The following is a 16,190-nucleotide window of genomic DNA, read 5'->3' on the forward strand; positions in this document are numbered from 1 at the left end:
AAAGCACCGAGCTGATCTCCCTGTGCTATGCGGCTGCTTCCCACCATCTATTTTACATTTGATAGCGTATATATGTCAATGCCACTCTCTCTCACTTGGTCCCAGCTTACCCTTCCCCCTCCCCGTGTCCTCAAGACCATTCTCTACGTCTGTGTCTTTATTCCTGTCCTGCCCCTAGGTTCATGAGAACCTTTTTTTTTTTTAGATTCCATATATATATGTTAGCATATGGTATTTGTTTTTCTCTTTCTGACTTACTTCATTCTGTATGACAGACTCTAGGTCCATCCACCTCACTACAAATAACTCAGTTTTGTTTCTTTTTATGGCTGAGTAATATTCCATTGTATATATGTGCCACATCTTCTTTACCCATTCGTCTGTCGATGGACACTTAGGTTGCTTCCATGTCCTGGCTATTGTAAATAGAGCTGCAATGAATAGTGTGGTACATGACTCTTTTCTGACTTATGGTTTTCTCAGGGTATATGCCCAGTAGTGGTATTGCTGGGTCATATGGTAGTTCTATTTTTAGCTTTTTAAGGAACCTCCATACTGTTCTCCATAGTGGCTGTATCAATTTACTTTCCCATCAACAGTGCAAGAGTGTTCCCTTTTCTCTACACCCTCTCCAGTATTTATTGTTTCTAGATTTTTTGATGATGACCATTCTGACTGGTGTGAGGTGATACCTCATAGTTTTGATCTGCATTTCTCTAATGATTAGTGATGTTGAGCATCCTTTCATGTGTTTGTTGGCAATCTATATCCCTAACACCATACACAAAAATAAACTCAAAATGGATTAAAGACCTAAATGTAAGGCCAGAAACTATCAAACTCTTAGAGGAAAACATAGGCAGAACACTCTATGACATAAATCACAGCAAGATCCTTTTTGACCCACCTCCTAGAGTAATGGAAATAAAAATAAACAAATGGGACCTAATGAAACTTAAAAGCTTTTGCACAGCAAAGGAAACCATAAACAAGACGAAAAGACAACCCTCAGAATTGGAGAAAATATTTGCAAATGAAGCAACTGACAAAGGATTAATCTCCAAAATCTTTATATATCTTGATCTATCAACTTGATACTGTATCTACTGAGTTCCCACAATGAAACATGAGGAAATTTGAACACACAGATATCCACTCAAATTCCATTGCCCTCCACTACCTCTCATGTTTGTTTGTTATAGTATTGTTCCTTTTCATTCTAGATTGTAACTTTATATATGCTAGTGATAAATATAATATGATTATATTGATGAAAATATGAATGCATTTTTATTAATTAGTTTATATTTAAAAGTTTTAGGTTTACCAAAAAAACTGTGCAAAAATTATAAAGTTCCAGTACTCCTCATTGCTCCCACCCCCACTCTATTATTAACATCTTTCATTAGTGTGGAATATTTGTTATAATTGATGAATAAATATTGATACATTATTATTAACTAAGGTCTATAATTTACATGGATTCATTCTTTGTGTTGTACAGTTTTATGGATTTTGCCAAATGTAAATTGTTACGTATCCACTATTACAGTATCATATAGAATAGTTTCACTGCCGTAAAAATCCTGTGTTCCACCTATTCATTCCTGTTTTCCTTTTTCTGAACTCAGAGCAACCACCAATCCATTCACTGTTTCTAGCTTTGCCTTTTCCAGAATTTCATATGGTGTGTGGCCTCATAACACTGGCTTCTCTCACTTAACAATATGCAGCTAAGGTTCTTCCACATCTTTTTTGTGCCTTGATAGCTCATTTCTTCTTATCACTGAACAGTATTCCATTATATGGACGTGCCACAGTTTGCTTACCCATTCATCTACTGAAGGGCATCTTAGTTGCTTCCCATTTTTGCCAATTATAAATAAATCTGCTATAAGTATTCATGTGTGGGATTTTGTGTGAACATAAGTTTTCAACTCATTTGGGTAAATACTAGCTAGCACACAATATCTAAACAAAAAGTAAACATATAATGGGTAGTGTGGTGATAATTACCATGGAAAATAAGAAGAGCAAAGGACATAAGCAGTGCTATGTAACATAGGACAGTCAGGCAAAGCCTCTGATAAGGTAACATTTGAGAGACATACAGGAAGTGAGGAAGTCAATGGACATCTATGGGAAGAGCATTTTGGGCAGACAGAATAGCAACTATAGGAGCCCTAGGGACAATAACGCTTGTTACTTAAGAATGGAGGAGATCAGAGGAAATGAGGAGGGAGCGATGGGGAATCAGACCAGACAGGTGGTGGCAAATGAAGGTCTAGGTAGGACTTGGGTAGATTTGGGGACCTATTCTGAGACAGTAATCCTGATGGACCTGTAGAAACAGGAAACGACTGCAATTATTCATGTAAAGAGGAATGGTGACTTAGATCATATTTGTATTGGTGGAATGGATGAAAATGGAACAAGTATTGGTTATATTTTGAAGGCATAGGCAATTTGTGATCAATTGCCTGAAGCGAGAGAGAAGAGCTGTTGACGTCACCAAGTGATTTTGTTGTTTTTGTTTGCAGTGAGGAGAGAACAATCATATTAGACGTTTCCCCCTTTGACTCTGTCATCGATAGACACAAATTTAAACCACAAAATAGCTAGAGCCTACCCTCCTTCCACACACAGATTGCCAGGGAGCATCAGTTTGAATCTTTCACCACCTAATTCCCTTGCCCTCAATTCTCTATCCTTCTCAGTAAAAGGAGAAGTCACTTGAATCCTGGTCTATCCTCTTTTATTCTGCTATGACATTGATCATTTAAGAAGTTAACAGACAGAGACTTAGAGCTGACTCAGCTGACACTGCTCTTATTTACATTTGAAGCAAACGGTGCCCTGGACACAATAAACCACTTCTACGGCGTGGCCCCCCTAAAAGAAATGATATAACTTGAACTTGAATATACTTCTCCTACCTTGTATATACTCGTCTTTATCTGAAATAATCTCTCTTCAACTCTTCTTTGAAAATACACAAAGAGTTAGTGTGACCTAAAGACTCTTTGGCTATAATTTTGCCTTGAGCTGACATTTTATATTAACTTATGTTCCTTTACTTTGAAACTTTAAAATCTCACTTAAAAATAATGTTTGGGGCTTCCCTGGTGGCACAGTGGTTGAGAGTCCACCTGCCGATGCAGGGAACACGGGTTCGTACCCCTGTCCAGGAAGATCCCACATGCCGCGCAGCAGCTAGGCCCGTGAGCCATGGCCGCTGAGCCTGCGCGTCCGGAGCCTGTGCTTCGCAACGGGAGAGGCCACAACAGTGAGAGGCCCGAGTACCGCAAAAAAAAAAAATAATAATAATAATAATAAAATAATAATAATAATAATATTTGCCGTTAATCATTCAAATCCAAATTTCTGAACTAAAACTATCTCTACTTGTGCACTCTCAATTCTTATTTTTTTTCGTCCCCTTCTATAGCAAAATTACTGCCTATACCCACTATCTCCAATTCCTCTCTATTTTCCCTTCATCAATATCTAATCATATTTTCCTCCAATCACTGCACCAAATAACTTCATTTTGCAGTCATTGTTGACCTCTGGTTTGCAAAATCTAGTGACCAGTTCTCAATCATCATCTTCCTTGACCCATTAGCAGTATTTGTTAGAGTTGATCACTTTCACCTCCTCAAAACACTCACTCATGAGGCTTCTGAGAAAGTGCCCTGTCTTGATTCTCTATCTACCTAACTGGCTGTGTATACTCAGTATCCTTAGCTGGTTAATCCACTTCTAAATGTTGGAGTTTCCCAGAAGTTAGTTCTTAGTAATCCTCTCTATCTGTACTCACTCTAGGGTCTAGATGAACTCAACCCGATCCATGACATTAAATAACAACCACATACTGATGATTTCAAAAACTGTATCTGTGCCCCAGACTTCACTCCTGGATTCTAAATTTGTCTGAACATCTCCATTTGGAAGCTAAGAGACATCTCAAATCTTTCATGTCTGAAACCCAGCTTCTGATTTTACATCTTCAGATTTGCTCTGCTTACAGTCTTCCCCACATCAGTTAACAGCAACCTCATTCTTTCAATTGTCTAAAGATAAATGGGCTATTTTTCACTCTCATAGCCACACCCAAACCATCAGCTAACTATATCAGTCATACTTCAATAAATCTGGAATCTGACCACTTCCTCACTTCCATCGTTACTACCCGGGTGTATGTGTGCTAACACTTTCATCTTGGATTACTGCAACATCCATTCTGTTTTCCCTGCTTTAGCTCTGTGCCCTGCACAACGGTCAGAATGATGATTTTAAGTAATAGAAAAGACATTACTCCTATGGTCAGAAGCTTTCCATTGGCTTTCCCTATCACTCAGAGTAAGCCAGTGTCCTTACCATGGACTCCAAGGCTTTACTGATCACACGCACCCCCTCCTCGGTTCTAATCTTAGGTGCTCTCACCCCCTCCTACTCACTCTGCTCCAGCCACATTGACCCCCTTTTACTGGTCCTAAAAATGGCAAGCAGGGTCCTTCCCCAGGGCCTTTTGGGGATATCCTTTTCCCAGATAATTTACTTGGTTTATTTCCTTATTTATTTTATGCTCAATATCATCCTATCAGGGTGACAACTGTATACAAAATCTTGACAACTCAGTATAAAATAGCATAATTCTCCATCATCCAAGCCAAGCACCCCTCTATTTCTCTTTGCTTGCTTTATTTTTCCTCATATACCCAACACAATCTAATATACCCTATTTTACTCTGTTTCATGTTTATTATCTGCCTTTCCCACTAGAAAGTGAACTCCATGAGGACAGAGACTTTGTTTAGGTCTTGCTATGTCCCAGCACCTGGAATAAAGCCTGACATATAATGGGTGCTCACTAAGCAGAATCTCTAAATGAAAGACAAAATATAATGCAAAATGTAGATAACAACAAAGATAATTTAGACAAAATTCATTCTCTTAAATACCAGGGTCCATTTACAAACGTGGAGGATCTATATGACAAGCTACATTTGGGAGATGTAAATCTTTATTTTCACTCCTTTATAGACTTTAAAATAGTCATGGTATTATCAAAATGCACAGTTCATACTGAAAACCAATTGGGAAAATATATTGTAAAAGTTTTCTAGGGTTTATGTTTGTAGTAAAATAAATTTTAGAGTACAATCATAACTCTTGTCTTCTGACACTGCCATCTATATATAAATCTGTTCTAGAAATGGGGCAAAGGATACATTGTACAGACACCATGAAATCTGATTCAAAATGATGCTTCCTTAAAATGTACTATGAAATATATTTTATTCTGACTTTTACAATATATTTTTAAGTATTAGACAACTACTTGTTAAATCAACTATTATTCTAATGTATAATTAAATAAAAGCATAAAAAACACAAAAATGATTCATGACATGAGTGCTTTAAAACTGTGACAAATGAAAGCTTGTATGCCTTAGGTGACATATAATTCAATGGCTAATATAAACAGATTTCCACCCCAAGAAATAAAGTATTAGCTCTTCAATCTTGATTTTAGGGACCAAAACCATATGTTAAGTTGCTGGAAGCAAAAGTTTTAGTATTATACATGCACTTCCAAATTAGAAATATCACTGTAGCAGATTTCGTGACTATGAAATGGATCTATACTGAAATATCTGGTCTCACAAGTGAGAAGAATTAAAAGTTTTTAAAAGTTGACTGCCCTTACATGAAATGGAAAACATTTACCCAAGAATTCATTATAATTCCTTGAAGGACTTTGAAAAATAGGCAACATTGGTAGGGTTACTGCCCCACAAAAGCAGCAGCTGGAGGAAGGCCTGAAAGCACCCACCCCCTGAGCTGTGTATTGGGAGGCAGGTACCATGTAAGGAGCATGAGTTGCTGGGGAGGATGATGGGAAAGTGCAATCAGGCTCCCAGACCAAGGGTAGAAACAGGGGAAATTTTATAAGTTGTCCCAAAGGCCATGTGGAGTAGACCTGACTCTTGCCCAGAAACCCCTAAATTTTCAGGAAACAATAACAAAATTATTGTTATGCCTGATAAAGCAGCCACTGATGGAGGAGGAGCATTTTGTATCCATGTTGGCCTTGCAGCAGAAACAGATGGTCTGTGTGGTTGCAGAATCAAACAGAAGAGGAAAACCTGATAAAGTAAACTCTGAAATCAGAGGTTTGGACTGTGAATTGTGTATATCTAAATAGTTAAGGGGCAGAGGGTCTTCTAATTGAAATCTGGATTATACTTTGGGATCCTCTTAAGGGATCTCTGACCCGAGTTATAATCCCCTGATACACCTTAGGATGAATCTTCACCTTAACACTCAGTGCCCAGTGAATTTCCTCCATGCCTGCCTAACTATTAGATGCTTAGTACAGAGGTGTTGGTAAGCTGGCATGAAAAATTATAGTCCTTAAAATATTCTGGGATGAGTACTGCAGATTTGACAGAACAGGGCAGGAAGGACTGAGCTGAAAACTGATGTTTTATATAAGTCAGTCATACAGACCATTATATGATTTTATTAGAACAATTAAGTCTTTGGAAATTCTTCATGAAATAAGCAGCAAGAGAATATTTTGGATGCTAGTGTTAATGCAGCCTCAACTGCCTCACAAAGTGTTTAAAAACTGAGCCATTTGTAGAGAAAGAAGAGAGACCTGTTTGAGCTGATTAGGCCCTTGTGCCCTGATTCACTGTTGAGAAGCGATTCTATTGTTAGAGATCAGATTTGTCCGCTATTGAGAGAATAGCTACTAAGTCCACCTTGGAGCTACACAATAGCTGAGTCCAATTACATCTGTTGGCAGCCAACTAGTTACATTCATGAGGGCAATAATTGTAGAAAAATTTCAAGTGGTTTTTAAAACAAAAATACAATTAAAAATTAAAATGGGTTTTGACAAATGTGTAATGCGATATATCCACCAGTGTATCATACAGAGATTCACTGCTCTAAAAATCCTCTGTATTCTGCCTATTCATCTTTCCTTATCATGCCAACCCCCGGCAACCACTGAACTTTTTACTGTCTCCATTGTATTCCTTCTTCCAAAATGTCATATAGTTGGAATCATACAATATGTAGCCTTGTAAGATTATCTTTTTTCACTTAGTAATATCCATTTAAGTTTCTTCTGTGTCTTTTCATGGCTTGATAGATCATTTCTATCTGAATAATATTCCTTTGTCATTAAACATTTGTCAAAACCCATAGAATGTACAACACCAAGAATGAACCCTTGTGACTTCAGGTGATAATAATGTGTTAATGTAGGTCCATCCATTGTAACAAATGCCCCATTGTGGTGCAGGAGGTTATATGTGTGTGGAGATGGGATATATGAGAACTCTGTACTTTCCACTCAATTTAGCTGTGAACCTAAAACTGCTCTAAAAAAAGTACATTTTTTTAAGTATTTTTAAAATTTTTAAATTGCAATGGGCTATATATGTTTCAAATCACTAGACAGAAAAAAGACAAAAACATAATCAAATAAAATGTAAAAAACAATGAAAACATAAATGAAATATAGAAAATAAAATAGACAAGAAAATAAAAGGCATAAGATATAAAAGTGGAGCCAAACATGAAATTTGACTAAACATCATAAAAGGAAATTTGAATGAAAGGATTTGCACATCACATTACTGATAGGAAACTCAATTATATTAACTCTAATTTGCTGTAAGTCAACTTGCAAATATGTACGCTTAAATTCAAATAAAATTTCAACAAGAATTTTTGGAACATGACAAAATGTTTCTAAATTTATCTGGTAAATGAACACATAATAAGAATAAATGTTACAAAATAAAACTATAAGATATCTAAAATCACTATAACTTTTACAAATTAAACAAATTTGAAACGACACAAGAATAAACATATACATGGAAGAGACTAGAAAATACAGAAATAGACCTAGGTATAACAATTTACTGGAATAACAAGGTAACAGTAAAACCAGAACAACTGTCCATTCATGGTGTTCAGATATTGATTAGAGAATATAAAATGATAAAGTTAGACCATGATCTCACACCTTGTTTGAAATTAATCCCAATGTTAAATATAAAAAGTGAAAGAAGAGAAAAAATTAGATGTTTTTTTTTCCTGTACTTGGAAAAGCTGTCTTTTAAAATTATAGTGTCAAAGAAAAACCACCATAGAGACTATATAAAATGTAAAATAATAACATCACCATATAAAAAGACGACGACTATGGAAAAATTTATAACAAATATGCTACATAAAGGTTCATCTCATAATATGTATAAGTTATATAAAATATATTTGTATTATTATTTTAATTTCAATCTTCCAGGATACCATTCCTTTATTGGCACTCTGTTAAAACATAGCTCTGCCTTGCTAGTAACATTGATTGATTTAGGAAGGGGTGGAAGATCTGAGCCAAGATAAGCCCTTATCCCAAAACACTGACCAGCAGTCAGAAAGGGTGTTAACCAAGTCATGACAACGAAGTCCTCTCAAAATGTCTCAAACACTAACTGCGACACAGATTTAGTCCCTCTCTGGAAAAATTATGAAACACTTGTTACAAGAACTGTCATCTTCTATGTTACCAGACACAGAGAAAGCTGATCTGGAAGAATGACGCTGATAGGCCAGGAGGAGCAGCTACACGTGCACGCGCGCGCACACACACACACACACACACACACCCCTGAACACACCTGCAATCCTAATTTTTAGAAATTAACCCAGTTTTTAATGACCCTGGATGGTAAAATATTCTACTGGTGTTGGAATGAGTCAAGAAAATATGTATAAACATTACGTATATAACCACAAATCCATAAGTAGCACTGTGAAAATCAATTAATCATGTAAATTATTTAATATTTTTTTAAAAAATCAAATCTTTCTCATTTTACTGAGAAGTATTCACCAGAGTAAATGAAGGAGATTCTTAATCAGGTCAAAAAGACATTTTTGGAATATTGGAATATGTCCCCTTCATGAAATTGCACTTAAGAAACTTCTCTTCCATTGTAAAATTTGATCTCTGTATTGTTATGTAGAGCTGTGTTATCTTTAAATGGAACTTTGAGTTATTTTCCATCTATTATTTCTAAAATCTTGAAGGGGGAGGGGTAGTTAATCCTCATAACCTGTGATTAGGCCGTATAAATCAAATACTTTACTTTGTACTGACAAGATCTCTCTTCTGAAGCATATATACCATCATTGGTAATAGTGATTGAAGATGTTTATTCCATAAGATCTACATCATTTGCTTTGTAAAGAATTGAAATTTAATTACCATAAAGACACATAAAGTAATCCTTTTGACATACAGATGTCTGAATGATTTACCAAAGCACTCTAATTTTAAACTGCACTCATCAAATTAATCTATATTTCTGTACTAATTCATATAAACAATATTTATTTTGTCATTATAAATCCTGTACTTTTAAAGAGTTTTAATAGTCATTAATATTTTTATCACATTTCCTCAAAGGTGACCTAATTACTATTTTTATTTTCAGTCAGAAATATAAAATGTATTCCCCATTTTTCATGACTTTGAAACATAATTCTTGAGATATAATCTTTGTGTGAAAAGCATAAAATGAATTGTCTGTCAAACAGTATGCATTTTTCCTGTAATGAAAATTTTCTCTGCAATGACATCTACCTTCCATTACCTGACGGGCACATGAAAGTCAAGCTTTCTAACATTGTTAGATGTTATTTATCTTGAACTTGTGCCAACTTCAGATGTCATGGAAATTTTGTGTATGTGTGTATACTCTGTGACCTTTGTGGCCCAAGAGGCCACAAAGCAAGCACACATACACAAAATGTGTATAAGAACCTGGAGAGGTAGGTAAATGTGTTAGGCTTCTCTAGAACAATGATTTTTTTATGAGGATCTATTAGAAAGTATAACAGTGGTTTAGTGAGATGCCAGTAACAGATACTCTAATTTAGTCATTACTTATTATCTAATTTTGAAAATACTGACAGAGAGCCCATTAAGATAGGAAGTCCAGTCTATGTCTGTGAAGAATGTACTGCTAGACATTAGAATAGGAAGAGTTGTGTGGTCATTCATTAAATATATCTAAATATCTATACCTTTGTTTCCCTACTTGAAATCCTTACAGGGTGATTGTATATGTTGATTTGAACCTTCTTATGAACAAAAATGAATGAATGAATGAATGAATAAAAAATAAATAAGAATAAATCAGTAAGTAAATACCTCTATAAGATTAATAATGAACTTCAGTTCACATGTGCTATACATTTCTGTAAGCTGTGATCACTTTCAGATTTGATTATTGTATTTATAATTTGGTATCAGCTTTGCACCCTACGATGCCATAGATTTTTCCAGCACCTGCTAGAACAACTGATTTTGCTGTCAGCATTATGAAGCTACCTGTGACATGTAAATATTTCATTCTCATTTGTACAAAAACCAGATAGGAATCACTTGAACTACTTTAACCACCTTAATTTAGATTTTTGTTTGTCATTGGTCTTTTTGAGCTGTTTTACAATCCAGTTTGAATTTATAAATTTGTATTCACTCTGATAGTTACTGATTTATAATTCTACTACACCTGATGCTAGTAGTCTTGGTTCACTAGCTGCCTTATTCATCTCTGTTGGTAGACTAATTAATGTAAGCTAGAGGGAAGAACTGGTAGCCAGCATGAGTCCAGAATACAAATATGTAACAGCATAACAAGTTTTAAAACAGCTCACAGAGTATATCTGAAGTTTGTAACAGATATGCATAGTTAAACTTCATTCTTATTTATTCAATCAATATATTCCATAAGTTGGGAAAAAATTTAAACGTGTGAAAAATAATAACACTTTCATTTATCAGGAATATACAATATGTCAAGAATGCTGTTTATGGTTGTATCTTTGCAAATTTAGGGACATTTGGGTGGAAGAAGGAAATGTTTATAATCATGGAGGGTATATGTCATGCTGGAGAATAGAGGGAGGACGTGCATCACCTAGATATGCTATTGTCATAGCTATGTGGGAGCATGATTAGCTGTGGTCTTCCCCCTCGAATTCAGTGGACAATTTTCAGTTCACCAACATTGAGATAGTACTCACCCACACTGATCAGAAGGGAAACTATAAGCTTCATTCAGAGTCCTTTGCGTAGGAAGCTCCTGGAAGATAGAGACAATGGATTATTTGACTTTAATCTCTAGTACCTAGGACAATATGCAGAACACAACAGATATTCTATACGGATGCCACATATAATGCATGTTTCTTTCCAGCAAGGAATAGAAGTCCTAGAGCCTGGTTATTATAAGGGTGAGCCAGTGCCCAAATCATCAGTAGAACCTCAACACTATTTTCTAAACACTCATCACAATGCTCTGACCCCCATCCTTGCTGATCAAAGTGTGGTCTATGGGTTTGCATTTTAACAAGATCCCCAGGTGATTCATGGACACACTGCCTTACATCACATGTGACAGGCTCTCTACTAGTTATGCTCACAAAGGAAGGCTGTACTTAGAGCATTTAAGTAAATGGTCTCTGAAATCAGATGATGTAGGTTTGCACTTGTCTTTACTTCTTACTAAGTATATAACTTCGGGGTAATTTACTTAACTTTGTTGGGATTTGTCACATCTAAACTGGAGGGGGGAGTAATAATAGCATTGTTTATACAATATTGTTTTATGTTAAATGTAAAATGAAGTATTACATGTGACACTTCTGCCACACACAGTTGGCCCTCTGTATGTGGGTTCCTCATTTGTGGATTCAACCAACCATGGATGGAAAATATTGTTTAAAAAAATCCAGACAGTTCCAAAAAGCAAAACTGGATTTTCTGCATGCCAGCAACTATTCACGTAGCATTTACATATTATTTACAACTATTTACATGGCATTTACATTGTATTAGGTATTATAAGTAATCTAGGGATGATTTAAAGTATATGGATGTTCATAGGTTATATGAAAATACTACGCCATTTTATATAAGGGACTTAAACATCCTTTGATTTTAGTATCTTCAGGGGATCCTGGAACCATTCCCCATAGATACCCACATACAACTGTGCTATTGCAGTTTTTTAACTACTATTACTAATAAATATTTGTTATTGTAACTTAATGCTAATATTATATATATATATATATATATATATACACACAATGATTTTTCTGTGATTATACAATGTTCCACAATCTCAATTTAAAATCAAGGAACTCTTTTACCTCTAAGCTGTCAATTAACATGACATACAAGAACTACATGTGTGTAAGTATATTATTGATTGTAGGGGAAATAGCAGCTGTAGCTGTTTCTTCTTCTTTCTCTCTTCCTATCTCTTTCTTCTCTTTCATCCCTCCCCCCCTTTTTTGGTCACTTAATAAACTTGTGGAAAGGGTGTAGGGAAATGTTCTCTTTACTCCATCATATTTATTCAATTTCTTCCTCTAAACATCCCAAAATCAGTATCCTTGGAGTTAAGTGCCTCCCTCATGGTAATGATTGTTTGGTTTAAGGACCCTGGACTTAAGTTGGTTTGAATTAAACCCTTCACTGTGTCACACAGGTATGATGGGTCAATGGGTGTTTTTCCCTAAAATCCTCAGAATTAGTGTCTTTGTTGCAACAGCATCATAAGTAGCTGAGTAGCACAGCCGAATGGGTACACAACCCAGAGGTCTCAGATTGAAACTGTCCTCTGCTAAGGTCCCATCTTTCCTGCCAGGAGGGCTTCTTTCTTTTCTTGTTTCTGTTTTAGGTACCTAGCCACATATTCATGGTTTTCTGTTTTTGTCTTTATCTGGTCATTCATAGTGCCAGACCTTCTTGGTGGTTATGGGGAAAGGGGGACTCAAGGGCCTCCTACCTCCTCTGGGGCATGCCAGTCAATTTTCCTGGGATCAGGGTACCACATCTGATTAGGTCATTTTGTCTATAGCCCAGGTGGGGGCATTCAAGCCCCTTGATGGTAATGAATCCTGAGGCACAGTGATGAGCAGCAGTGCTAAGCAAAGCACAGGAACACTGGCTAGGGATCTTGCCTAGGGAGAGCAGATGAGTCTCAAATGCTCCTCCCACCCCCTTTATTTTCTCATCAGTGCTGGGGCCACCGGCCACTATGGATGTGCAGCTCCATACCCTTGGGTGTCAGGAGAGCACACAACAACAGCAAGGCATGCAGAGGCACAGGAGAAGGGCTAGGTCACTATCCTTGTCACTACTCTTTCCCTTATTCTTATGAGGCAGTGGGGAGCCATTATTAACACTTATCTTGGTGGCCTGGAACTGTGCCTTCTGCAAGACTTTAGGAGGTCAGTGGGCCACCTTCCTGAATGATGGCTAGATGACTGCCCCACATGACAATCTCTAATCACCAGCTATAGACACAATATACTGGAATCTTTACCCTTGAGAGCTCTAGTCTGACCACGTGCAAGCAGGACCCAAGAGCCCACCAGGTCAGACACTAAGTCTTCACTGCCCCAGGCCCTATTGACAGATTAGACTCACATCACCCCCAGTGTGGGCCTGTCCAGCCCCCTGCCTCAGACTTGGTGGTGGGAGTCCCAAAGGCCCCACCCGAACAGCACCTCAGGTCAATTAACAATATTTCTCACCTTGGGGGCAAGATTTATTAGTTCATTATAAAAAAGTACAGCATCTTCAAGTGATATGCTTAACTTTCAGTGTATAAGATTTAGACCATTTGTAAATAATATTTAACCTCCTCTAAATCAGATTCTTTTCAGAATTGAAAAATGTCTTATTAATGGCCCTATCATTCTTTATTTTCTATGGAAGCATCTAAAGTGACTGTTAAAAAGTTCTTAAGACAAGCTGAATCCTGAGGCTTGGCATGTGAATCTAGGCTCCGAATAAATGACAAGTTAAACGGTATACTTTCATTACCACGTTGCACTTGTCTTTTCATTCAACAAAGACTCCCTCACCTCTGGACATTCCATTTTGCTGATTTAAAAAGGAAGAAAATTATTTTTTTGTTGTTTGTTACGTTTCCTCACACCCCTGAGGTTGTTGTTACTTCACAAATTAAGTATAAATAGACTCATGGGTTTGCAATGTCATTAATGTCCATTTTCTATACTACCACCATTTATTAGACTGGGAAAGCTCTGTTATTCAAATTGTGAGACAACATTGAGACTTGGATGATTACAAAAAGGGACTCTGTTCTTAATAATGAGCTTTTAATAAAGTCAAAGAGTTACTGACACTGAATAAATGTTTAAAAATTGATATTTAACTGTACATATTATGCGCTGAGTATTCGTTTGAACTTCCGTCCCTTAAGTAGAAAACTTATAACATTGTCACAAACCTTTTGTGCTTTTATGATAACATGATGCAACTATATATGGCTGGGCTTATGGATCTTGTAATCTTTTATCAACCCCTAAAAGTGCCACCGATTTTCAATGTAAATACAGAAAGGGGGCATCCTGGGGTAATTTACTTGGCATATACCCTTTAGGATCTCACAATGAACCATGTTGAGGGAACTGGAACAGTAGGGACTCTTTTGTTTAGGTGCAACTCTAGATAGCCTTTTCTTGCCTCCCCCAGTCAGCACTGTGCAATAAAAATATAATGCAGGTCGTGTGTAAATTTAAATTGTCTAATAGCTATATTAAACAAAAAGCAATCCGTGAAGTTAATTTTAATAATATATTTGACCCTTGAACAACATGGGTTTGAATTGCATGGGTCCACTTATACGAGGATTTTTTTGTCAGTAGTAAATACTGCAGTACTATCAGTTCTGCACTTGGTTGAATCTGTGGATGCAGAACAGTGCATACAGAGGATGAGCCAATACAGAGGGCTGACTGTTAAGTTACAGTTAGCAAAATGAGCTAAAAATAAATTAAGAAATAATAGAAGCTTGGAGATAACAAGATGATCAGAAATAAATAAGCTCAGAAGGAAAATGATTAGACAAAGGAAGATACAAAATGAGAACTGACAGATTGTAGGAAATAAGACAGAATCAAATTTATAAAGACTAAATTTTAGAAAGCACAAGAGTGAATAACATTATGGAAAATTCAGTAAGAAAAATAGGAGGAAAGGATAAAAATGGAAAAAATAAAGGTAAGTATATCTGGAGTGCTAAATGGAAAGCCAAAGAAAAGGAACAGAAAAAATATATGAAAAACTGCCCTGAAATTAAAAGTCAAATCTACACATAGAGACACCAAGTAGCTGGAAAATTTGACCCAGGATATTAATATAACAATTGGATTTTAAAGTTAAGAATGTTCTGATCATTCAGGCCCGCCTGCAAAAACCAAATCCACATGATTTATAAAAGTGAGAAAATCAAATTGGTATTGGATTTTTGACAACAACATTACATGCTATAAAATGAATGGAGCAACATTTTTTTATATTCTCGAAGAAAGAAAATATGAACCTAGGATTTTTGTACTTAGCCAAATTATCATTGAGCTTTTGCCACTGAGAAGAAGAACATGTAAGAACTATGGGAACACTGCATTTATTTATCAATGTGCTTCATAAACAATTAAATGATTAGAGATGTTTCAAGTATAAATAACTGTGATAAGCATCGAATATATTTATAGAACTCACAGTTTTAAAAGGTACATAAAAGTGAAAAATAGTGGATTCCTATAAAACAATAAAAAGACAAACAACCCAACTGAAAAATGAGCAAAGGACTTAGATATTCCTTAAAGAAGTTACATAAATGGCCAATAAGAACATTAAACGATGCTCAATATTATCAATCATTAGGGAAATGCAAATCGAGAATACAATAAGATACCCTTTCACAACTTCACACCTGATAGGATGACTCTATAATAAAGCAAACAAACAGCAACAACAAGAGAAAACACAAAATAACAAGTATTGCTGATGATGTAGAAAACTTGGAACTCTCATACCTTTTACATTTTTGGTGGGAATGTAAAATGGTACAGCCACTGTAGCAAACAGTTTGATGATTCCTCAAAAGTTAAACTTAGAATTACCGTGTGACCCAGCAATTCTACTCCTAGGTATATACCCCAAAATAATTAAAAAGAGACTCAAACACGTGTATGTCATTGTTCATTGCAGCATTATTCACAAGAGCCAAAAGGTGGGAAAAAAATGGAAGGGTCCATTAATGGAT

At 36.1% G+C, this 16,190-nt stretch overlaps 1 protein-coding gene across 5 annotated transcripts in view; it reads right to left on the reverse strand.

Moving 5' to 3' along the window:
* L1TD1 (LINE1 type transposase domain containing 1) overlaps nucleotides 1-16,190 on the reverse strand; it is a 1,087,927-nt gene that overhangs the window by 515,103 nt on the left and 556,634 nt on the right. For all 5 annotated transcript variants that reach the window (XM_089903542.1, XM_089903540.1, XM_089903541.1 and 2 more), the window contains one exon: nucleotides 11,125-11,183. The gene's annotated coding sequence lies outside the window, so the exon portion shown is untranslated. The remainder of the gene's footprint in view (nucleotides 1-11,124; nucleotides 11,184-16,190) is intronic.

This window comes from Delphinapterus leucas, chromosome 21 (genome assembly GCF_059928025.1).
Source record: "Delphinapterus leucas isolate spDelLeu-1000000601 "Yukka" chromosome 21, BTC_Dleu_Yukka2, whole genome shotgun sequence".
NCBI classification, from domain to species: Eukaryota; Metazoa; Chordata; class Mammalia; order Artiodactyla; family Monodontidae; genus Delphinapterus; species Delphinapterus leucas.